Source organism: Pleurodeles waltl, chromosome 7 (assembly GCF_031143425.1).
Source record: "Pleurodeles waltl isolate 20211129_DDA chromosome 7, aPleWal1.hap1.20221129, whole genome shotgun sequence".
NCBI lineage: Eukaryota > Metazoa > Chordata > Amphibia > Caudata > Salamandridae > Pleurodeles > Pleurodeles waltl.
Genome location: NC_090446.1, coordinates 1,134,181,195 through 1,134,208,403, shown reverse-complemented (window position 1 = coordinate 1,134,208,403; position 27,209 = coordinate 1,134,181,195). Strand labels below are relative to the sequence as shown.

The window sequence follows — 27,209 nt, the reverse complement described above, 5'->3', positions numbered from 1 at the left end:
AAAGAGGGGGTGCACTAACTCTCCCGCCTTTGTTGAGGTGTCTGTGGTTCGACGGGCCGTGCCAGAGCTGACTGCGCACTGGCGCTGCCTCAAAACAACTTGACCGCCTTCTTTTCCATCACAAATGTCTTCTCTTCTTGAGCCCACCAACGGGCCATTAAGTTTGCAGAGTGCGCCATACAAATCCGAAAGCGTGTGAACTCAAATGCCCGACTTCCCGCCGCATGAAGGGGGGCGGGGGGCGCCACTGTACATTTTTTCCCCAGATTTGTTCTTCTATTGTGCCCGTGGAGGAGGAGGAGGGGGGGCACTTGACAACAGCCGCTGCTCCTAAACATGGCGGTCTGGCTGCCCCTGGGCTACCCCGGACAGTACATCAAACTTTACACGTTTTATGTGTTTTACTCACAAGCTCAACATTAACTTGTTTCTACCACATGCAGCAAAACAATTTAATAACAGTCTACAAATCAGTAACCCAGCAGCACAAAAACTGGGAAGCCCGTTCTGTGACAAACGACATGTCAACAGCGCGTCGTGCTGACAGCAAGTGGGGGGCACAGGGGGTAGCGCTACCGGGGTACAGCTGGAGACTTCGAAGGGTATGCACGGGCTAGAAGAGGTAAAGACGACCGGTACCTATGACCCCGGCGGTCGGTGGGGGCCACGCGCTTATGTTCCGTTATGCTTTACGTCTATGTTATATTATGGGCTGTGTTGTGCTATGGTCTGTTATAAATGCCTTGCTTCATTATGCAGTTCTATGTTGTTTGTTGTGTTATGTCACATATGCTGTGCTGCTATGCCGTATATTTTCGTTGTGATGTGTTTTACTATATGTTTCGATGTGCTGTTATAAAACGTGCTGCGTTCTACGTGATACTTAGGCGCGTTATACTATACGCTGCTGCATTGTTAAATGCAATATTGTGTTGCATTGCATTGTATGTTGTGCTGCTTTTTATGCCACGTGCGGTGCTATGTTATCTGAATTTCACCTACCTCTTCGATGCCACCTTCGATGCCCCAGTAAAGGCGCACTCTACTGAAACATCCAAGTACAGCACAAAACTCCTTCGTTGGCAACAACCAAAGTAGGGCACGGTGCCCACCGCTCGAGTGTTATCCTGTACGGGGATCCGACGCCTGGCACACCCTCTTCAGTAGGCAGTGCCTCCTTGTCCAATATTAGATTCCCTTCCCCTCCGCTCTGCGTGGTGGGCGTCGACAGGTGGGGCAGAGTGCGCTGCGAAGTTGCTGGTGGATGGGTGCCCGGGTGGCACAGGGCTGAGTGTCGCCAGTTACTCCGCCAGGGTTCCTGGGTGGCACGGTATGGGTCTGGGCGTCCGCCGATCGGTGTCCAGGTGGCAGACTGCGCCCCGCGGAGGGCACGCCGTCTTTAAGGCGCGCTCAGGTGAGTGGCTCGTGAGTCACGGCTGGTAAACACTTCTCGGGAAAGAGATTTCTGAGAGCCCCGCATACCTGTACAGGCAGGAAGGGCCTCGCAAGCTCTGCCTCCGCAGCAGCAGCAGCACTCCCACACCCCACCTCCTCACCACACCCTCACCAGTGGACTCCAGGAACCGAGGCGAGCATGGGCAGGGCCCGGCAAGCCCAAGCGGGAGTGTGATAGGGAAACTGCAAGTACCATAATGCAAAGTATTGTGATCTTAAAAAGGCAGGGTTGCCTCGCATCTCACAGCCAACTTCTGATAGAGCAGGAGGGGGTGGGCGCTGGCCTAGGGTACCAAGGAGGCACCTGGAAAGGGGGTGACTGGGAGCTACCAAGGGCGCGCGCAGGGAGGGACCTCTGCCGCCAATGCCAGGGAGCAGCGACCTCGGCTTGCACTGCCAGGGATGGATCTTCAGGAACCTGTGCTAGGATTGCAAGGAACAACCGGAGAGTGAAGGCAGGGAGGGACCTCTGCTGCGAGTGACAGAGAGGGACTTGGCGTGGAAGTGCTAAGGAGGGACTGAGGCTTATTGTGTCAGGGAGGGACCTCCGTGGGGGAGTAAAGTATGGACCTTAGGGAAGAGGGCACCAGCCAGCAGCCCCTCCCCAGCAGCCTCCCCCCTCTTTAAACCTGACAATGCCAAGCAGGATGCCCCACCCAGGCGTGCCAGTGAAGGCCACCGGGCGGGGTATAAAGACCATGGATTGCATTGTTGTTGGTCTCCAGTGTGGGGGCTCCTTGGCTCTGGCGGTACTAAAAGCTGGCACTGACTTTCACTTGCTTCTGTGTTATTTTTGCGACTCTCCCTCAGGGCCCGTTTCCCCGCACACTTCCTCCACTTCACGAGAGATTTAGATAGGCATTGTGTCTGGGTCGCTGCAGCCGTCAGTACTAGCGCTGCGGTGGCACAGCCCCCGCCGTCGTCGAAAGTGTGTGCCAAAGGTGCATGGCATGGGCAGGTGGGGTGCCAGTGTGACGTGCTCTGCATTGTTGCGAAGAAATTCAGATTCTAATTGTCTGGGCCCAGCATCTTTCACCATCTCCTAACCCACATCCTCAATCCTCACACCAGCACCAAGCGCCTGGAAGCGAATTATTTCATAGCGAGCGCTATGCCATGTACTTCACAGCCACAAGGCTTTCTAGGAAAGAAGAAGTAAACACACTGGCAAATGAAACTGATGGTGGCCTAAGAATAGATCCACTGGAATTATGCGATAGGCCAGTAGCAAACTATGTGGCAAGGCTGGCTCAATTCTGCCACAACAAAAGGCAAATTATGGGCCATAATGTAGCACATTTTGTGACAGTAATGTTGCATTAACACTGGGCAAAGCTTCCACCTCATTAGTAACAGCTTAGGACTGAAATACAGCAAGAAGCAATTGAAAGCTGATTCACTTTTGCAAAGGGCTTACCACTGTATAGCAACGCGTGCCACCACGTTTTGAGTAATTTTTGATCAGTTTGAACTAGAAACATTTTTGGAGTAAAATCTGCAAATTATGTAGCAGATGATGGACCCTTTGGCAAATGCGACAAATCCATAATTGTGCAGAAAGCGCTACAACGGCAGAATCACACAATTCCATTGGCTTTTCCTAAAAATAGGACAGGTACGATGCTGCATGATACACGGTCAAGATGTTTTATTTTGAGAAGTCAATAGAGGCCATCAACAGACATATTGATTTAAAGTGAAAATGGGCTCCAATAAAAAACGTGTATGCCCTTGATACTTCTTGCAAGAATCGAGAAGATGCAATTGCTTTATTTTAATGTCTACATGCAGGTTCATCTCAAATGATTTCCTTTATCTTGACGTTTTCAAAACAGGTCAAGTCACGCCTTTGTAAAGCCTAATCTATTGGTTATGCCAATGCTTGTTGCAAATTTATGCCATACGTGTTTCACTCTGGGACAAGAAAGGCCCGCTAGCCTTCCCAAGGTTTTTTTTTCATAACTTTAACGTCAACAAATTAGTAGCTACTAGGGTAATTCGTCAAAAAATTCCACTTATCATTACGCAGGAGTAATTTCTGTAATTTTGGGAACTTTATGGAACAGTTGTTAAGTGAAATTCTCGAGTTGACGCCCCGTCGCATAATTACGTGCCATTCACCTTAAAAAAAAAATAAATACCACACGCGCCATTCAGGGTAAAAATGTACAGCGAACGCTCGCGAACACCAGACCGTTGTGCCTTTGTCTTTGCACTTTTTTAGCATAAAATGCGTTCTTGCATCAAAAATTGACACAAAGAAAAATTTTGTACTAAAGTATAGGGCTAAATGGTGGATTTGCGTCCCGTGTAATTGCGCATAATTTATCAGGACTTATCGCATTATTATGCAAAAAAACAAAAAAATCGGGCGAATTCTGTCTAAATGCATTCTTTTAAAACCTTTTTTTCCTTTCAACTTGAGTTATATCCCAAATGAACTCCTTTCTTTCATTAAAATACTTGGTTATTGCTCTCAGTTTCACGAAGAGCAGTTTAAGTCTCAGGATCACCCTGCTGGAAATGAGCCAGGAGTTCCGCGGAGCTCAGCATCCCAGGCTTGGCCCAGTTTCACCTTACACTACAGGTGTGAGTTTAAACCAGCGGTCAGTGATAGCAGAGGCAGCTCTGGTCGCTGTGCACGGCCCAGTAGAAGATCCACGGCCCTTGGGACTGAATACCGCTCCCCGATCTTCCTTCTAAAGCAAGGGCCCGTCCCAGCACCAGGGTCAAGCTGTAGATGTTATTTCACATTTTGACTTGGTTACACACTTTTCACTGTTTTACACTGCACGGTACCCAGAACAACTCAGGTCTTTCCACCACAGCCAGTCTTCTTTATGTATACAATGCACAACAGACTATTTCCAAGATATGCAGAATAATCACATAGCCACACATTAAATATCATGGCACAGCAACTGTTTAGGATGCACGTTTGTTCGTTTGCAAGAGGAGGTCCGCAGCGTAGCCAATCACAACAAACAAATATACATTTCTGCACATCCGAAGACATCAGCCCCAACTGGCCGGAACAGTCCTCCTCATCAGCTGACCAGGAGACCGCGCTCAACATGAAAGTTTATTTGTTGTTTTTAAGTGAAATTTCCAAAAAGTCGACATTTCCCTCCCGCTGTCATGACCATGCCAGTGAGGCACGACTTTTATGTGTAGTGGCTGCGTTTGCACAGCGCCTGACGGGCCATGAAGCGCTTCTGGATGGCAGAGTAAGTAACTGCTTCGTTTGATATATAGGGCTGCAAGAGTGTTGGTTGAGTTCCATGTTTTGGAGTCCTGGATGAGGAGAGGGTGCACACGCCCCTCCTGCAGGAAGCACGGGCCCGCTAGTTGCGAATACAAAGATGTATATCTTGTAGCCCGAGGCAGCTGAATCATGTTCTAGTGAAGAGCAAGGCCATTACCGCTTTCCCAAATTCTAGGTGACTGCAGATGATCCTTGTTCCCTTCGGCAGAGGGTTCCAGACCATGCAAGACTCTAGAGAAACATCTCTCATCAGTACAGGTCTTATGAAAAGGGTGAATTATCAAGAGCAGGGCCAGTCTGGACCTGAGGTTCTGTCTGAGGTTGGATTACATGAAAGCTGGCCCTGCCCAATGGAGGCCAGAGTCCACGATGATGCTGAGATTCTCCACTTCTGTTGAGGTGCTTGGGGGAAGTTTAGTCACCTGAGGCCATGAGGTGCTGGGGTCTACTTCCACCATGATGAGGATCTCCCTTTTGGAGGAGCTAAGTTTCATAAGGTTCTGTAGCATCCTATGAACTACAAGCTGAAGGCTCCAGTACAGGGCGAAGATGTCCAGGCCTGAGGCTTTCCCTTTTAAGGATGATCTGGGTATTGCTAGCATAGTTGTAATAGGATCTGGGTTCTGTAACAGTTACAGATTGAAGAAGAGATGGGCGATCAACATGCCTTGAGGAGCACCTAAGGAAGCATGAACAGTGGTGAGCTGAATGGAGACGGGGTGACCACTTGGGTTCTGGTTTCTAAGGTGGAACTGATCCATTCCAGACACGAACCTCGAATTCCTGTGTCAATTACTCTCTGAAGTAGCCATTGGAAATCGAGTGTCAAAAACTGATGAGAGGTCAACACAAGTGCAGCAACTCTGTTAGAATCAATGGTATTCTTCAGAAAGTAGCAGATATCAATCAGTGCAGATTATGTGCCTCTTCCAGGATGGAATCCTGTTTGTCTGTAAGGAGGCTGTTTTTCCAAGAAAGGCAGAGGTCACTGAAAAACTTGATTATTCAAGAAGCTTACCCAGAAACTGTTCAGTAGTTATAAGTCTGCAGATCACTGGGTCCATCCAGTCGAGTCCTAGCTTCTTTAGGATGGGACTGATCTAAGATGTTAGGTCGCTGGGTAATTGTCAGGATGAAAACGACTAATTATTGATAGCGGAGAATGCTAGGAGGATATTTTTTAATATGGAGGGCACATCTGCAGGTGTGCCCATTATGTTCTTGCCTGAGATTTGCTCATTCATCCCTTTTGTGAAAACAAATTGAGAGAGTAGCATTTTGGTTGTGTAGGGGTAGGAGCAGGATTTAGCAAGACTAGCGGGGGGAGGTAGTCACTGACTACTTTCAGCAGAAAACGTGAGTTAAGATTATTAGGCTTTTGATTAAATGTTCCACCAGAGAACTGCAGTGCTCCTAAGAGTGGTAGGTGCAGCTGGAGATACAGACCAGGTTATGGAAGAATCCAGAAGTGATTTTGAAATTGTACACAGTCAGACACGTTTCATCTAAGATGAAGTTAAAGTAGTAAGATCACTTGGTTTTGCAAACTGTTTTGTCATTCAAATTGATTTTTGTTTTGCACTGTAGTGGCACGTTTTCCTCCAGTGTCATTTGAGGCTTCAGGTTTATTTTCCTTAGCTTCAGGTTCATGTTGAACCAGCTGAATGCATGTTGAAGTTGTCTGTGCCGTGAGACTTTGAAGGCCTGAGAGAGCCATGCGTAAAATAGGTTGACAGATAGTAGACGCTCCAAGATCAGAGCATCAGAGAGTTCTAACAGGAAGCTAGATCAACATTTTTCTGTAGTCTAGTAAGCATACTTCTATTGGAAATGAGGGAGATGGGAAAGTTGAGATCCAAATGGAGCTACTGTACTATTAGACCTTAACCTGAAAACCAAGAAACCAGCCAAGCAACTGACCCTGATGGTATAAAGGTAGAGCAGTCCAAGGCTTACTCAAGGGAGTGGCATGGTCTAAAAACTCAGAACACAGCAGAAACATCAGTAACACTTGAAAGGGTTCATGTGAAACACCAAATTAATGAGTTAGGACCAAATATACTAAGACATTTTGCAGTTGTAAAGGGTCCAATTCACAGAACTAGACCCTTTGTGGCTGCGAAATGGCCTTTTGGTATGTACCAGCCCCAAATTGCGACCTGGTAACATGGTAGCGAATCACAATTTGGAATTGGGGTAGGCTTTAGCATCTCTTTAGAGAGCGATTCACAATGCGATGTAATATTGTTTTTCGGCTGAAATCTGGTTGTAAAACATTAATATTTTACAGACTACTGTAAGGAAGTGGTAGCCCACTCGTAAAGGGCACCCCCCCCTCCTTAGTGTCAATGTTGACAAAAACATTTTAAGAGTAGGCTTAGTCTTACAAAATGTTTGTAAAACCTTTCAGTTTTTAATGTTCAATCCAGTTTCCTTTAAGGAAAACAGGCTGCATTTAAAAAACGGATCACTTTATTTAAAAACAGGCTGCACTTCTAGCAGAAATCAGGACACCAAGTCAAATGCACAGCTCCAGGCACCGGCACTGGCACTGGTGATTGCACAATGCAGGTTCTGCTCTGCGGGGAATCAGTCCGATATTTCCCTGGATCTAGCATGCAGTTCCTCCTTCTTCCAGGCAGTTGTCAGCTCTCACTGCACGCTGTGATGTAGGTTGAAAAGGAGGCTGGCAATCAAAGATCGCAGCTCTACCATACAATGTCTTCTGTTCCACGCTACTGTGCAGGGCATGTCAGTGGCCAGTGAAGGTCCATGTCACTCTGAGCAGAGCAACTGATTAATTCTCTGCTCATTTCAAATTTTGAGGCACACCTCCTATCAGATTTTTCAGGTGTTGCTGTGATTTTCATAAGCCCCTCTCTGGGGCTTCTTTTTCCTGATAGTGACTTTTTTATTAGATCCGAAATCGTACCCTCCACATCCTTCAACGTCCAAAAGCAGCAGTGATAGGGGTGGAGATGAACCTGCCCTGACACGGAACAGAAGTCTCAGCTACTTTGGGAACGAAAAGGCATTCCCGACTCATGTCTGCTATAACCTGACTATAATAACATCCTTGAGGGAAGGGCTGTAGTGCTTACTCCTGAGTGAAGTAAAAGAAAGGATATTCCTCCTCCTGCTCAACAGCCACCACATTCTATCTAGAGTCAACATTCCTGGGGAAGGTGTAGACCGCTTCCAGGCCGGCGTGGAGGTTGAAAGAACCTACCCGCTCTATTTTATAACTCTATGGACACATACAGGGTCCTGAAAATAGATGACTGTGCCCTAGCGGGAAGGTGTAACAGACACACCCCGTGCTCGCCCTACCTCCTACATGCACAGTGAACATGTGCTTTTTTCCCATATCCCACACAGATGAAGTGAAGGATCTGGGGACACAAGGAGACCTTTCAATAGGCGAGGACCATGAATATCCCTCCACTGATGGCGACAGGCAAAAAGAATGTGTTATAACCATTTAAAAAGAATGCTTCTTCTACTACCAACCCCACTCAGCCCAGTGGGAGGAGAGTAGTCCGTTTTAAAAGAAGGCATGCGTTTTGGATGCTACCCAATTTCAGAGCCTGCCGCTGGAGTCTCAATCCTTTTACATCAGAGGCCCTCAGTTAACTGAGGCAAAAAGTCAAAAACTTGTAGAAATAAAAAATGGCTTCACTGGCAGAACAAGGCACATGCTTGTATCTGACATTTTTGTTTCAACTTGTGATCATAGTGTCAGGTGTTGGGATTATTTCCTGTAACTGACATATCCTTTTCAGGCGAAGAATGCATAAAAAATGTTTACAGCAGAAACATTGACTGAAAAATATTGTGGAAGGGAATATCATCCAAAAAATGTACAAACATTGTTTTTAATATGTATACACTTTAAAGTAATACATTTAAAAAACAAAATATATTAATTTAACATAATGTAAAATAAATAGTATACATATATGTATATATATATATAAATATATCAACACATATATATATATATATATATATATCAAAAAGAAAAGGGGACACCCGATTTGTCGAGGCTCAGTTTGTGGCGGTCTTGATGTGGGATCGGGAATCCATAAAATATTTGTGAATTGTTCTCACCCAATCGGAAAGAAATTCAAGACACCAGTCGGACAGTTTCAAAGTATATTAAAGAAAGTGAAAATGTACTTCCTCCCAACGCGTTTCAGCCGTAGCCTTGAACAAGGCCACGGCTGAAACGCGTTGGGAGGAAGTACATTTTCACTTTCTTTAATATACTTTGAAACTGTCCGACTGGTGTCTTGAATTTCTTTCCGATTGGGTGAGAACAATTCACAAATATATATATATATATATATATATTATATACACACACACACACACACACACACATGCACACATCAAAGATGTCCACTCCAAACTTTAATACAATAAAAAAAAAACAGAATGCTTAAATTTTCAAATTAAATAAATGTAATATAAAATATTATGTTAAACAAAAATAAAAGTAGTAAACGTATGTAAAAGCAACTCAAAAATTGCCTAATGTAAATATTTACAGAAAATTTAAAAAATAATGTTACATAAATGTAAGTTAAATATGCAAATGAACATTTAAATAAAGAACTACATAAATGTTATTAACAGCAAAACAATGCACTGCAAACTGTTCTATTACAACATGTAATAATTAGTTTGACCAATATATTACACAGTAAAATAATAAATCTAAAAAAACACCTTTTACTAAATGAATATTAGCATTCCAAAAACAAATAAAACAAACAATACTAAAAACAAACAAATAAATAAATTATAATATAAATCCAGTTTCACCAACAGTAGGGAAAGAGCTGGGGTTCGGTGGGGTTGGATGTATTGTTCCCATTCCAGTCTAAGCAACAGTTGGGGACGTGTTGGACTTCGGAGGCAATAGATTTACTATTCCCAATCCAGTTTAAGCAACAGTATGGGCAGTTTTGGACTTTGGAGGGGATGGGTTAATTGTTTCCACTCCAGTCTAAGGTCTAAGGAACAGTAGGTAAAGTGTTTGACTTTGAAGGGTTAGAGTTACTATTCATATTCCACTCTAAGCAACAGTAGGAAAAGATTTAGACTTTGGAGGAGATAGATTTACTATTCTCACTTCAGTCTAAGCAACAGTTGGGAAAGTGTAGGACTTTAGAGGCATTAGATTTACTATTCCTACTCCAGTTTAAGCAACAGTAGGAACAGTTTTGGACTTCGGAGGGGTTATGTTTAAAATTCCCAGTCCAGTTTAAGGGAATGTATTGGGCTTTGAGGGGTTAGATTTAGGTCCTCATTATGAATCTGGTGGTCAACAGACTATCGTACTCACAGTGGCAGTCATGACCCCACCGCTGGTTTGGCGTTCTGACTGACAAATTAACAGTTTAGCGGCTGAACCGCCAAACGACTGCCGTCTCCGCCGGAAACAGTGTTCCTGATGTGGAGACGGCTGCGTAGGTTGGAATCAGCCAGGGCCGTGCTGAACTCAGTACTGCCCTGCTGATTACAACCTGGTTCTCCGGCACCCTTTTCATGGCAGTTTCACAACCATGCAAAGGTTGGCGGAGGACAGGTGCAGGGGGACCCCTCCCCAGTACCCCCGTAATGCACACTGTCTGCTGTGCACATTACAAGTGTGCTGAGCCCCCTATGGCTGACAGCAATGCCCCTGGCCAGCGACAGTGCTGTCAATATTTTCCCACTGGGCCCATCGGGAAAGTCATAATGGGTCCGGCAGGAAGGTCATCAGTAAGGCGGCAACCTCCCCGTTGGAAGTTCGGCAGACAGGTCTTCCCATCCACCGAACTCGTAATCGACACCTTACTATTCAAACTCCAGCTTAAGCAACAGTAGGGAACGTTTTGGACTTTGGAGGGGTTAGGTTTACAAGGTAACGTGTTGGACTTTGAAATAATCAAATATATTTATACATCAGTACTTTTTAAAAAAGTTTTCTTTATTTGCATTTATAGCACAACAGTGTAACAAAGCAACACAATCCCAAAGTTTGAATATAGATGTTAGTAGTATGAGTAGATCATCCAACAGAGCACTTGTAACGTGACAGACTGCATTAACACAAGACCATCAAGTGCGTGTGAACTAAAAAACGTGGTGCGGTGAGAACTATAGCCCACATTTAGATGATTGCACAGGCAGCTAAATGAACATAATGGTGTATCAGGGTGCGCAAACGGGTGCATCTGGGGGTGCTGACAAGCAGGGGTCTAGGAAGAAGGGTGTTTCCTCACTCAGAGCCGGGTTCTATTGCCCCAGCAGTTGCCCAAGGGGAGTCAGAATTTCTGCAATGTAGGAACACAATGAAGGGGCCCGATCGTTGAGGCATCAGTTCCCAAAAGTTGGACACTTGCTCCTGGCAATACCACGTCACCTAACCATGTTTGGGTTGGGGAGCAGGTTTCCTTCCCCAGTGTATGGCCACTCTGCATTTAGCTAAGAGGAGCAATATGGCGATGAGACAACAGTAATTGTTGGGTACATCTTTGACGTAGCTCGGCAGACCCACCAAAGGGGCACAAGGGGGAGAATGGCCAGTTAAGGTGTGGATGGTTTGGAAGATCTCTGACCAGAAGGAGGCCACTTTCAGACACAACCAGGCAAGGTGAATAGAGGAGGCTGGGGAAGAGTTACAGCGCCAGCAGCGAGGGTCGGGAACTAGGCCCATTTCAAAAAGCTGGAGAGGGGTATGGTAAAGTAGATGGAGGAATTTAAAATGAATCAGCCGAAGTCTATAGTTGGGAGAGAGGGTTTCCAATTATACATCAATACTTAATAAAAAATATTAAATTATAGTTTCTAGAAAAATTAAATATTGTGACATTTAACAAAAATACGATTTTATAAAATAGAAATAAAAATTTAAAAACTAAAATCAATTATAGTGACATTCACTTGCCTAACTACAAAAGCCTTGACTCCATTTTAAAATAGGTCCTAAACTCTTTAATATAAATTAATAATGAAAAAATAAATAAAATATAAAAAAAACAATTTAAAAGCAAAAATCGTTCTACAGACAAAATTTCAAAAACACTGACTATTAAATTAACTAGGAATTTGAGTAAAACAATAATTAATATACATACTTAGCAATTAAACAATAACATAAAATAACAATTGATGTAAAAAACATTGTAACGTTAATATCCTCCTGCCCTATTCCCTACAAAAATAACAGTATTAAAAATACTTGAGTAATAAACATTCGCAAATTATCATACACATTAAAAAACACTACAACATTAATCAACAATTACAAAATAAGTAATTTACATAAATAACTGAGTACATATTTAATTATCAAAAAACTTTAACATTAAAATTAAATGCATTTGTTTTTATTTAATGTCCCACCATATTCCCTCAAAAAGACAACGACCCCCTATTAAAATATAACTTACTATTACAAATAATAAAATTTAAATGTAGAGTAAAATTAACACATTAAACTGAAAAATATAACATAGCAATTAAACAATTTATATAATAAATAATTTACAAGAACAACCATACAAACACATTGTCATGAAATGTAAATTACTCATAATGTAATTATTTCCCTATCCTATTCCCCCACAAACCTAACAGCAACTACAACATAAATTACTAAATAAATGTAAAAGTAAATGGCTAAAACACTTAGAATTACAAATGATATTTAAAAAAAATATATTAACAATTATACTAACACCTTAAATTAATATATTAACTAAAATATGTTAATTTAATTAAAAATATATTTTTACAACTATATTAAAGAAAACAATATTGAACACAACAACATTCTTGAAACAATATTACATACAAAAACATGTATTGCTGTAAACGATAATCTGTCCCACTATATTTTGGTAGTAATGATAGTTTGTTAACAATATTTAAGCCCCACGCTATTTAGAACTCAGAATTTTGTCCAGACACCACAACACCCATCCCAGAATGACTCAGAACCTCAGGGAACATTGTACGAAACGTTATTGGTATGTAATTGAAAATTAATGTGATGCAAAGAGTACTTTGATCCAAGGTGAGACAATGAACATGAACAGTATAATACCAGAAGACTGTTGTCAGACTATCTGTCTACAATAATATCGCTACATAGAAGTTAACAATAAAACATTCTACACTCTATGGGTCAACACACTTTTATGATCTAAATTTCGATGTACCATATTCCACCTTAGAACTAGTTAGGGGTGCAAAACTCTGTGGGGTGCCTGCAGCTAGCTATTCTGGGGAGGTAACACAGTGAAAACGATGGATCTCCCAGCTGCTGGGGGAACAAAGAGGGCATTTAAAGGAACCTCTTCCTCAGGTTTCACACATGGATGTTATAACTGAAGTGCACTTCAGCGCAGGTTGGGTGGTAGACTAGTGGTGAGGCAGAAACAACACCACACCTTCCCTGCACCAGAAGGCCTTTGTGACACCCCAACTCCCATCACATTACACACATTTCTTCGATCTACAAGGGGTGCAGAGCAGAAACCTTCTCCAAGATCAAAAAAAATAGTAGTTAGAAAAAATATGGCTGCATTTAATATATCAATAACTCAGAAATGTCTACATGAAAAGATAACCATGTTCAAAATAGTTTTTACTATTAATTACTAAAACTGTGCAAGAGTGCTCTTGATTGCGAAATGTTTCCAGCCTCGCCTGCACTTTATGAGGAACTGTTCTGGCCTGAGGCCCTCAAAATCTTAATGCTCAGTCACTACCACTATGAGGCAAAAAATGTCCCAAGTAGGAAGTCAGCACCTCCCCACACCCTACCTCCCATCTCTTAAGCACAAATCCTGCAAGCAATAGAAGGCTCAAGGGAAACATTGGAAAGTAAAATGAGCAGGCTCAGGGAAAGTTGTGGACTCAGCAAAAGAAAGCAGAAAAGATGGTGAATCAGCTTAAATTGGAGGTACTGGAACTGCAAACAAAGGTGAAAACTCTTTTGAGGCTCACCGGGTGCACTACTGCGTGTCATAAGACCTCGGATGTTCAGCTACAGAAACGTAACAAAAGAAAAGTAAAGGAACCCCAATTTCAGTACCATGGTCAATCAGAATCATCCCACAAAGATACAAGATCTTAGAAAGTCAGCTAAAGCATTAAAACAAAAATTAGAGGCCCTAATTTTAGCGGCCCCTGCCTAATTCTGAAATGCATGCTATTGTAACCAGACAAACTGCGAGTAAAACACTACAACATATCGCAATTGTTTCCAGACCTGGATGAGGTGTAGCACTGACTAAGATTGGGAGTTAGAACTGGATGGGCAGCAGAGAGGAAAGGTCTGCAATGATCTGATAGATCCACCATAAGGAGAACTGTGAGTGCCGGCAAGAACAAGGAGGTCTAGGCGGCAACACACTACTCCAAGAATAATAGCTGAGGGACATGGAATACTCAGCAAGGATGAGACACATGTTGGGGCATGTGATATGACCCAATGCAAGGGTCTGATGATGGACACCAGCAGGTAGAACACTCCAGAGACTTAACACAAACAACAAAATGAAGACAATCAAGAATATTGCAGTGGTCGAGCAAAAGCTGTTAACAAACAAAATGCTAAAATAGAAAAGAGGCACATACACCTGCATACTAAGGGGGCAACGGTTGTATTGCATGCCCAAGACAGTAGTTAACATGGGCAAGGGAGATAGCAATAGGCCCTTCCTGCAAGGGGGAGGTGAGTGGTTAGACATCTATTGCTATTCTGATTAAAACAACAATCCTGTTTGAGGTATCCAGGGTACGGAGAGATTCTAATGGTATGCATGTCGGGGTGACTGGTATTTTGGGCAAGGCAAGCTACACAGCCTTTAATTTATATGCAACACCTGGACTACAAACAACTGCACTAGAACAGGTGAGCACAGTACTTAATGTAATGGTAGGTAACTTTAACAATGTTATCCGCAGGGCCACTAGTGAGACCTCCAGGGTATAAAGAGGTACTGATCCGCCAACTTCGACAAACTCTGGGGTTCGGGCCACATGGAGCACCAGGTTCCCCACTTACAAGCGACACTTGTCTTTATCAGGAGAGCATGGGACATTCTCCCTTTAACCTATGCCTGCACAGGACCCTAAACTTAAACAAAATATCTCAGAATGGACAACCCAGGTCAATAACCAGCTAAGTGGCCTATGATCACAAGAAATACAATATGGGACCTGAAGAACTGTCCAAAGCTGCCAGCTTATTTAAAACCATTAACTGTGCGCTTCTCTCTCACTTTTTGATCCATAACACTGTTGACCGTTTTAACTCATAACATGATAACCTAACCCCGGAGGTCATCATGCACAACATGGAAACACTTCTCACATAGGATCAAAACATAGACCACACCCTTCCAACCACATACTCTGTATAGGAGTTTCAGCGTCCCATACAGGGATAGCAAGGAATATATAGGTGTTGCAATACAATACTCCACTCAAGACTAACCACCAACCTCACCCATGGAGACCATGTCTAGGACGGTATTGGCATGGACCAGAAAACTGAAGTAATGACAGCCGTACAGTGACCCAAAGTGAAATTATGTCAAGCACAGTCTCTGCCACAGGGAGTGACCACCTGGTTCATCTTTCCTCCCCCACCTTCCCCATAGCTAAGAGAGACTTAGCAAAAGTACATAATGTGTTCAAATATATGTCCCCTTTCTGTGACAGGAGATTCTTATTTTCTAGAGAATGTAGATATTTCCAAAATTTAACGTTTGTACTGTACCATTCATCGCCCTGACCTTTACCACGCTGCCCCAACACTCCTGGGTGTCATTTAAGGTCAAATTATGATGGCCTTCGGAAAATAATGGGCAAGTGTGCGCATTCCTGGAAAATATGTTGTTTCACATCTTTCCAAACAATCTAGGCCATGTCATTGCCCATAGTGTGCTAAATAAGCAGCTAGGTACCGGCACAATATAACGCATATCACTGGCAGCATATTGGGCAGTCAGGTACTGGCAGTATATCATGCTACCTCTCCTTGAAGACACTCCACAGCAGAGGTGGCATGTGGTCTCACATCACGTCACTACTTGCACCAGGACATTCTGTGTTCAGTCGCACACTACTGCCTAGTATACAGCATCCGTAAAAGACTAAAATAGATAATTAGGTGTTGTGAAGAGAAATGGCACAAGTACTGTGGCCATATTGCTAATTCATAGTACTCCCACACATAGTCCATCCTTGGAGCCCTGGAGCTGCAACACAACTTCTCCTCTCTAGTGGACCCTCATGTGCCTTATCCCCACTCCGCAATGGCACCCCCCCCCATCTCGCATAATGAACCCTAAAACTGCTATTCTGGATTCCTGAGAGACCACAGAATCCCTACTCGTCTCTTCAGGACACCCACGATGTGCCTACAGGGCCCTCTGCTCTGTGCCTCTTCACACAAACCTAACTCCATCACCACTCCCTGTCCACTCACCTACTCTCGATCACTGTCAAGTAATGCACATTGAGCAGTCACACATGTGCTATGCGCATTGACTCACCTTGTGCTCTTGTAAGCCATCTGCACCCACAAATGCACTCTGTGCCCTACTCACTGTGAACATCAATACTTTTAATACCCTCACACACCCACTATGTGTTTTAATGCATAGTGGGCCCTCATACGCACTCTGTGCCCATTAATGCATATTGTGCCCTCACATGCGTTCTATACCCAAAAATGCACATCGAGCAGTCAATGCACACTGTGCCTTTTAACGCACTCTATGCTCATTAATGCACACTGTGACCTCACACACACACACACACTGTGCCCATTAATGCACTCTGTGCCCTCATATACACTGTGCCCTACTTTGTAATTTTTCTGGTTAGAGGACTAGATCAAGTGGACCAGGATGATTATGATACAAGTGTAGGACATCAACCTTGAATAATGATTATGCTTGGAAAGCTTACCCCCCCTGCATCAGCTCAAGACTTCTCCTAACCACGGGGGCCCACCGAGCCTCAGCACAAGTGCTTCAACAGTACTGGAATAAATGGGGTCCCATGGCCTATGCCAGTGTATGGCAAGATGGCCCTTGCCCGGCTGTTACAAGATAACCCTTGCTGGGGTGCCTGAAGGTGGTCCAGAGATACATACTGCCCCCCTATGACGTCCACCCAGAAAGGCATTTAGGCAAAATAGCCAGTAGCCCAGTACAGAACATGAAGTTTATTAGCCTACTAATGGAACTACTAGACTCCTGGTCCCGGAGCCCACATATCCTGTGCATATGTTACCCCAAACATTAGGGAAAACCCACCAGCATAAGAATCTTCCTAAGTCGAATAGCGGAATGGCCAACATTGCCATTTGGCACTTCTTGTACTCTTGCCCACTGATCACAAAGCTTGCGCTATTCAAGGATGCACTCAGCATCAAAGAATCCAAATCAAGGCTGGCAAGTTCCCAGATACTAGCCTGGGAGTTGCAAACCTTGTCCTACAATGCCAGGACTGCAGGGGCAGCATATAAACGTTGACTACTAACAGTCAAATTCGAAACATCTGTTTTTTATCTATTCCATGCCCCCTCACTAGCAGCTGTAAGCCAAGTCCCAAAAATCCAATTTGCAAAAGTACAATTTGCAAAACTGTTGTCTCCCAGTTTAGCTGACTTTGAAGAATATTGGAATTACTCGTTTAGCCACATGCCATCTGCAAAATGAGTTGAGGTGCTTCAAAATTCAGAAAATGTCACACTAGACTAGTCTGGGAGAAAGATGCCCTGTATTCTGAGAGTTGGTATTCAGAGCAGTGATTCTGGAATACGAGTGCTTCAGAGCTTCAGGAAGATTTCCTCACTGATCAACACTGTACCATGCAAATTGTAAGGAACAGCTACCATTTTGTTGTTACATTAGGAGATACATAAACTATTCGAAGTCAAATCTCATCAACTGTGAGTGCTCAGTAACAGAACACTGACAATCAAGCCCAACAAAATATTCCCTACTGAAAGCCTCGCTGCCATCATCCTTTGAGCACCACACCTTATATAATTCCTCCTTTCAACGGTCATGGTCTAACCCTCTACTGACAATATGGAAACAATGCCTCTTTGGCGCAGTATCAAAATATGTTGGAATCTTGTGCACCCTCTGGGCCACTTATTGTTCTTGGCGATCTCAATCCTAACCACCACCAACAAAAAAAATCCTACTCCAACAATTTCTTTCCGACCACTCACTGCAACACTCAGTAATTCCCATCAAGCTCCCATGGCAATACACGATACCTCATTTAGTTAACCAATACACCCATTCTCCTCCCACTATCAGCCGCAACATGACATGAGACACACCTTAGGCTCCATCTCAGCTTCTCTGACCCTCTCTCCAAACTGAAACTCTCCCTAAACCTTGTGCCAGTCTTCTTAAATCTAATTCACAATAACCTTAAACCCATATTGGACCCACATCTTTTGAACAACTTAACATGCTGAAAATGTCTGATGTAAAATATCCCATTAATAATTTGATCCTAGTATGCCCTTGTCCGCAGCCTTGGATAACCTCATCTACCTTAGCATTAAAAACATCAATGCATGCACTCCTTCGTAAATGTATACAATACCCTACCACACAACACCTTGAATCTTATAAACAAGCCCTGAACACTCTGATATTCACCAATGAGCATGAGCAAAACCCACTTATTTTCAATATCTAACTTCCTCTCATTACGCCTTCATCCCCAACATCTTGCACACACCCTCAACTCTTTTCTGTCCCCGTCTCTCACACTTATTACTCATTCCTCCATCTCTGCTCAACAGTTTGCATATTACTTCTCTTGTAACATTTCAGCCATTAGAACTATGCTAAAAGATCCCGACAAGCCCAACACCTTCCTGCCTCCACAATATCTCCATCACTCTTGCCCACATTCCCAGACAAACTGATACTCATTCATACTCAAAATGCCAACACATCATGTGCATCATCTGACTCTTTCAGTTTACAAATCATACACCTCTGGGTTCTCTTCCCAACTTCTATCTTTCCTGACATCTTTTGAACAACTCATGTAATGCAGGCTCCTGCCTATCTTGCGATAAATCTGCTGTAACCGTACCTTTACTGAAAAGTGCCAATCCTAATGCCCCTTCCTGCTGCCATCCTGTCTCCCTACTCCCATTTCTGGCTAAAATCCTTGAAAGTTAGTGTTCATCACCCTTGCTCCCTCCATAACTATTCAAAGTCTGAGGAGTCATGACTAGAGAGGGATCTGATAGTCATCAGCTAATTTATACTGACCTCCACCCAAACTGAAGTAATCTACTTTCCTGCCACCACCTGGCCTGCTGCACCCCTTTACCCTAATCTCCTGCCCCAGATAGCTAAAATACCCCAGCTAGAAACCTCAGTGTACACTTGAGGTCTTCCACGAATGTGGAATCATTCATAACTAACACAGCCAGAGGAGCAAACCACCAACTATGAACATGGAAACATCCAGCTGCAATGCACTGTTTCTCTGCTAACCACCATCAAAAATGGTCTCAAGGATCACCTTTCGTTAGTAGAATCAGTTTCTCGTCAAAATGCTTCGGATGCTACAATAAATAAATAACTATCCTTCAGCTTTTTCCTAGGGTGTTTTTTCACAAGGAATCCAAATGGAACTCATTTATGTAATTTGTGGTTATCCGGACAATCTGGCATGGATCTCGCCCTTCTCTGTCTATGCTGGGCACCCCTGGCATTAGAGAACCTTGGGGGTTGAAGGGCTACAGCCTTCCATTTATGAAACTAGGATTTGGGGCTACTGTACCCATGGATCTTGACAGAACTTCAGGAATGGGGGCCAGTAGTAGCCTGGGCTGCTGATGGTAGCATGCTATATTCCTAAACGTTGCCACCCAAAAGAGTAGCTCCATTTGTGCAGCAGGTGCAGTGGCACCGGGGCCCACTGAATCCTAATGATTGCTTTATTTAATAATAATCAACAAGGATCCCATTCCCTTCCTTGCTGTGGGACCCATTACACACTGGCTATGCTACTCTTACCACCATAAGCAATGTATAATGTTGCTTCTCCTCGCCCAGCAACCGGATCAACTTTACACTTAAGGGTCAATGTGGTGCATCTGTGCAATTGATCCACGAGGCAATTGCCTAGTATAGTTCTGCTTACTATTCCTACCATGACAGGGCCCTAGTATCTAGTGATGTATCAGATGGGCCGTATCACATCAAGTCAGGACTCAGTCTGCAACAGTTTTGGGCAGGGTGGTGTCTTAATTAGTTGAAGAGCCGGAGCAGCGCTATTTTACCATCTTAGATAGTAGTAAATAGTTGCTTGCCAGGGGAACTTTCAAGAAATGTGCTTCTTTTGCCTGGAAATACAGCACGATTTGTTGGCATAGCTAAAGTAAACAATGACACATTACACAATATACACAAAGCAACATAACACAATTAGAACGTATTAGAAAACATCACAACAAAATAAAAACAGAACTCAACACAACAACCAGCACTAGAAAGGTAAACCACAGTGCAACAACACAGTTACAGAATGCCTCACAAGTGTGCACAAACGTTTTTGTCACACATTATCACTTACAGAATCCTATTTTCAAAATACAGACGTAAAAGGTGTTTGGCGAAAGCATACCACGTGAAATAGCGCCACCCAAAAATGTTTTGAGATCCGGCCCGTCTTGTATTGCTGCGTTTCTTTACAATTCAGTACCATGTTTGTGGGTACTTCTACTTTGTTTGTATTTTGCAAATTTTAAGTGGCTCAGGGCCCAGGCCACGGAAGAAGACTGTGTTATGGAGAGATCTCTGACACTTTCATGGTCAACACAATCTATATTGAGAGCATAAGATGTACACTTTCCACAACAGCGCGGAGCGACTCGAAGCCTGGTAAACAGCAATCAGCAGTCCAAAGCTGTAAACTTACATTTATCGCACAACACCAGCTTTTAGAGTAATGACAGGTTAAAGTGAGAGAAAGGGCACTCATTATGGGAAGGGAACATATGTAGGTGGCCTGGCGTGTCTCTGTGAACTACACTGTTGCAGCGGTAAAACGAGCCACCCATGAACACAGCAGTAACATCGGAATATTCTGAACAGCGACAGCAACGTCTTCGGCATCATTTAGGGTCAAAATCTACATAACAGCGACTACACAACGAATGAAGAAATAAAACACAAGACAACCCAACAACAAACACAACCTAAAAACAATACCGTGCAGAACCACATAACAACAGCACTAAAAACAACAAACAATCCCAACCTAAGACAAGTGTATTGTTGTGCTATTTTTTAATTGTTATTTTAAATTGTATTTAAATCACGCTTACAACCCCTGACAAAGCGCTGAAGTGCTTCACGGCGAGTGGCACACTACTCTGGAACCCAAAGTTAAAGGTTAATAGGTAGTAGATTAATAATATGTGCTCCCTTTTCCTTTTAGGATTTGTTGTGGTTAGTGTGTGCTTTGGCGCTCTCATGCATTTCCTCTAGTGTTTTGAATAGGAATAAGTGGCTTAGTAAAGGAAAGATGTAACATGTTATAGGGAGTGATGAACTTGTGGGGCTGTTAGTCGCATGAGTAGGTAGATAGAGAGTAGCTTGGAAAGCATGTATGGGAGTCCATCGTAGTCTGAAAGGTCTGGTTTGAGTCAGACAGTGGAGGAAAACTGGGAAAAGTGGAAGGGTCTTTCTATGAATATCAAAATATATTTATATATCCTTGTAGAAAGCATAAACCACATATATAGGTACATGTACCTACCTATAATCTTATTCACATACCCTAACATATATGTATATGATTTTTTATACAAAAGAAGTATAAAGTAACATACATACAATCATGTGAATATTTTTATCTACATAATATGTGATCCGTATATTTATGTAATATATAGCATACAAACACATTTTGTCAAGTATATATAATTCTTAGATCCTTATACAATTCACATGTACATGCACAAAGCTATATTAACATATCCAGACATATGTGACCATGTAGTGCATTAACATGCGTGCACAGTCTTATACATATATTTAATATATACATATTCACACACATACCCAAATATATATATATACACATATATACACAAAAATATATATATATTTTTACTGAAAAATCAAAGGTTAAAGTAACATTATAGTTAGGTGAAATTTTCAGTGACAACGTAATGTTTTAAGCTAAAAAACTAAAAAGAAAAAAAACTTGAAATTCACCAGTCACAGTTATCTCTAGTAACTATAACTCATGGCCTTGTAAGCTGCTGGGCAAAATCCTCGCAAACCGCCTGCTTCCATGGCTGCCAGACCTGGTTCATCAAGACCAATCCGGATTCATTCCCGGCCGCAACACTTTCACTAACATATGGAATCTACTACGATAAATGGCCAAATTCCCAGAGGGCGAATATAATCAAGTAGCAGTATCACTAGACATTGAAAAAGCGTTTGATACGCTAGGGTGGCCCTTTCTGATAGAAACGCTAAACCGTATGGGATTCGGTAGCACATATATCAGTTGGGTCAGGGTCTTATACTCTAAACCTACAGCCAGAGTCAAGACAGGCGTCATGATATCCGAGAAATTCAACATTGAGAGAGGCACAAGACAGGGTTGCTCGCTATCCCCACTATTATTTGTTCTAGCTATTGAACCTTTAGCTGCCCGGCTACGAACACTTGCCCCGGCGTGGGGCATCAGGGATGGATACATATACCGCATACTGTCACTATACGCCGACGACGCACTAATATTCTTACAAAATCACTTAGCATCCTTAACTGGCCTACTGGAACTACTACAATTTGGATTGGTGTCCGGATTTAAAGTGAATTGGTCAAAGTCCTGCCTTTTTCCAATGCGTCCGGTGCAGGACATACACCGTTTGACCTCCAGCCCGGGAGGCCTGAAGTGGTGTTACACCACCTTTAGATACTTGGGAATAAATGTATATCATGATCCACAGGACCTCAGAGATGGAAACCTGGGACAAGCAATTCGGTCCGTTAGAGGCTCACTACCCTTCTGGTGCTCGCTCCCACTTTCCCCCATGGGCAGAGTGGCCATAGCAAAGATGCTAATACTACCGTGCCTGCTGTATTTCTTCATGGCACTCCCATTAGTACTTCCCACTTCTTTTTTTAAACCACTGAACAGTATACTAACTAACTTAATATGGGGCAAAAGTCGCCGGCGCGTGGCGCAGACGAAAATACAACAACCACTCACATCGGGAGGGTTAGGGGCACCAAGATTCGAACTATACTATGCCTCCGCCCAGTTGCAATGGGTGTTTAAATGGCTTGGAAATCCTATGATTGAAAAAACACAGACAGTACTCAGAGACCTAAGGCATACAAGCAAATTAAATTATTGGATGAACCGAACTAATGCAATGCACACACAAAACATTTGACTGAATATGGCTTATTGGGTTTGGGGACGTTTCGCACTAGACGGGGTCAAGAAACCACAGTATTCCCCCAAGATCCCACTATTGGCCATTCCCAAAATTGGAAACATAGCAGAAGAGGTAGGCTTGAGTACATGGCCCGGTAAGGGCATACAAACAGTAGGCGATATCTACGGAGAAGGCCGCCTTCTAACATATGAGACACAAGCTAATGCTTACGGTCTGGGACAAGGAAGCTTCATAGCATTCAGCGCATTACGACACTTAGTAAGCTCATGCTGGAACTGCGAGCAAGATGAACCAAAAACATCCCCTATACTACATGATTTACTAGATAAGGTAGCAACTCCAATAAATGTATCGAAGATATATAGAATCCTAGCAACACATACTGAACACGGGCATGAACAAGCAAAGAACAGATGGGATCAAGTCCTTCCAGAACTGGTCCCCACGCAGGCATGGAACCAAGCTATGAAAATGATATATGAAGTGTCATGTAATCCCTGATTTCGCTATACCCAGTTCAATTACGTGCACCACACCAATTGGCACGCATGTTCCCACAAACACCACAAAGATGCCCTAGATGTGGCACCACGGAAGCCACGTTTTTTCACATGACGTGGGAGTGCCCACCAATTATGCGCACATGGGCTGATATAATAAATTTGTTAACTGAATGGACCAACACTCCAATGTCTCCCAGCCCGGAACTATGCTTGCTGGGGATAGGGGCAAGACCTAAAAAATGTAAGCAGACGCACAGATGCATAGCATTAGCACTGGTGATGTATAGACGCCTAATAGCCATGCACTGGAAAGCACCAAGTGCGCCAAGCACTCACCAGTGGCAAACCGAGCTTATGCGCTGGGCAAATGCGGAAGCGCAAACACTGCAAGCACTGCAGGATAAAGGGGTACAGGTCAAGGGCGTAGAAACCTGGAAATCCTTTGTGACAACTCTGGAAAACAAAGACGACAAACTTCCCCCATGAATAAACGACAATGTTGGGCATCGTTGAATAACCCATAGAATGTGCCTATGAGGATTACACATTCAATACACCAGCAAATGCAGTGCGGTGCCACTTAGCGAGCAGTAACTATAACAACAGAAACTGTAGAAACACAAGATGAGGATTATGATGGTACGCAGATGCACTCAGATAATAAGTCAACTAAACGAGGGCAGGTCATAAACGACCCAGCCACCCCGGACGTCCCTACTTCGTAGATCTCAACTCACACACGCGCCCTCAATACTGTGGCCCCTTCCCCTGAGAACACATGATTGTAGGTTCGCCCCTGCTCACCCAGATCTGAAAACACGCTGAGTACATATATCGGCCCACTCCAAGTGTCGTCGGAGGGTCTGCTTGCGCGAGGCACGAGCTGCGCCTCATCTTCCCCATTACCCACTCCTCCCCCGCGCGCGGATGCTCAACCAGATCTATCTTAACTTCATTCTCTTCTCCTCTCTCTCTAACATCAGCTCTCCTTTAATATGTTTATGTCATGAGTCACATTATGTCTCCTGAGTGCACAACGTTTCCAAATTGCCTCGCCTAAATAAAAGATCGATAATCGCATTCTCCAAAAACGCAAAAACAGAAAACGAAACATGAAAACAAATGTGCAATCATGTAAGCTTGAAATACAACTGTAATTTTTTTTTTTATTGCATTATTTGAAAATTGCAATAAAACACATTTAAAAAAAGTACATACTACTGATACCCCACTGTGCACAGTCTTGTCATCAATAATGTCATTTCAAATGTTACAGTGGTGTTATCAATGATGTTCAAAGCCAAAAAGTTGATTGTCAGAAATGTATGCCACAACAATTAAAACATTGACGTTTACAGCCCATGATATAAAAACAGTCATAACCCATATCAGCTTAAAGCCACCTAACCACACTTCATAAGATGCCACTCTCTGTGCACCATCCACGGTCTCCTTGCTCTATAGTAATATAAAGTACAAGTGCAAACAAATCTCCTAAAACACACTATTAAAACCAATTTCAATTGGATAGAGCGGTCGTTAGGTCTTACAAAACGTACCAGCTAACAAGCACATACCTAGGTGCAAATACTAAAGTCTACATCTACTACTTACCTACTGGGGGCAAACATGCCTTTTATGAAACCTGACAACTGTCTTATAGTTGAGAACTATAAGGTACAGAACAAGATAAGACGTGAGCCCAAGCCTGCTGCGCAGGATTTACCTGTTACGGTAAAAGAAAATGAACCCTAGGGTATGGGCAAATAGTAAGCCAATACCTATACGTGCATTTAATGAATTGCAGGTGGGAGTTAAAAATGTGCAGCAATAACTCAACACCCTAACTAGTCAGTAAGATGCTACAGGTCATCCATGATGCTGCTAGTTCCATTAAGGCGGAAGTCAAGCCATGCTCCATTTTATGTGGTGCAAATTTATCCAGAGGAGCACGCGGCAGGTGGCAGCGACGGGAACAGCTAAGTTTCTTTGTATTTTTTTTTTTATTTCACCCCGCCCCCTTTCCCTTGAGATGCGCAGCGGCCACCACTGGATTTATCAAATGGCAAACAGGGCCTCCAGGGCTAAACTGAGAGTGGCAAAAGCCGTTTGGTAGCTCTCCGTTTATAATTTATATCTGCTTCCGTCTCCCCTCTCTATAGCAGGTCTTGTGACCTTCCAAGCAGTATGTATGTGCGAAGCAACTGATGGTAAATTTCCATACAATCAGTTCTATAACAAAATAAAAATACTGCTCTGCAGCATCTCAGATTGAATTTTAGAAATAGTGGACATATTGAATACCTTCAGATTTTCAGCAAAGTATCACACAGCCCCTGTTTCTGGGCCCCCTAGAGTGCAGTGAAAACATTGCGGATCCTACTCTGGGGGCATTATCCCATGATTTGTTAAGGATGTTCTTAACATGCTTAAAACAGGGTAAGCTATTGTGATTCTCGAACTTGCAGTTCCTGCAGGACCTTTATATATGTGGCAAGAGCTGGGTTAGACCACACTAGCAATCAGTTTCTTACAGGACACAATACTACGAAATCCTCCAGTGTGGTCAACCCCAGCTCAATATGCATTGCAAGAAGGTATTTTCCAGCTTTTGGAGAACTTGAACTTTAATAAAATCCCAAATTTCAGCACCATAGGAACTGGTCACCTCTGCTTTTGTCTTGAAATAGTCAATGCCGGTGTTATACGTCTCTTGCGGCATAAGCTTGCAAAGAGTAATATTGCATCTGAGATTTGCACCAAAGTTGTTTTCGATTTTACCAGATGAACTTTCAAATGTAGATGATCATCCATTCATATGCCTAGGTAGTCATACATTTTAACTCACTCAGTTGGTTTACCATAAATCCTAAATTCGATGTGATTAGTTATCATATATAGTTGTCATATATTTGGTTGTTTTCGTATTGATTGATAACTTCTGGTCCTTACAGAATGACTCCAAGCCTTACAAAAGTCGATGCATTGATTTTTCAGTACACGCTAATATTACTGCCTCATCTGCAAACATCAAGATCCGAATATGCTCCTTCTCCAATATTGGCATTTCAAGACCAAGATTGCTAAGAGACTGCCCAATTCCAATGAAGTAAATATTGAATAATGCTAAAGCAAACATACAGCCTTGCCTAATGCCAATGTTTATTTCAAACTTCTCAGTGCATTCTCCATGAACACCAAATTTTTGTCTGCAGTTATTGCCGTAATACAGGTCCTCAGATAGTTACTTGGAAAGCCTTTTTCATCCAGAGCACTCCAATGGATTCAACACTCCAATAGAGTCAATAGAATCAAATGCTGTTTTTAGGTCTGTGAAGGGTGAGGAGTTCGGCAGGGCCACGTACTTCATACAGATTATATCCAGCCTCAGAGCCTGGTCTGTTGCACTTTGATCTTTTCAGGTCCCAGCCTGAAGATTAGACAGAATATTGTTCTTCCCCATCCAGGTCTTGCATTGTAACAGTAACAAGTTCCC

At 43.0% G+C, this 27,209-nt stretch overlaps 1 protein-coding gene across 4 annotated transcripts in view; it reads right to left on the bottom strand.

Moving 5' to 3' along the window:
- ITGB4 (integrin subunit beta 4) overlaps positions 1 to 27,209 on the bottom strand; it is a 330,473-nt gene that overhangs the window by 255,219 nt on the left and 48,045 nt on the right. Inside the window, exon 1 of one of the 4 annotated variants that reach the window (XM_069200166.1) lies at positions 1,003 to 1,564. The exons of 1 other annotated variant lie outside the window; for it this stretch is intronic. The gene's annotated coding sequence lies outside the window, so the exon portion shown is untranslated. Of the gene's footprint in view, positions 1 to 1,002; positions 1,565 to 27,209 lie in introns of those variants that run through there. 2 more of the 4 variants (XM_069200168.1, XM_069200169.1) reach the window with 2 other exon arrangements.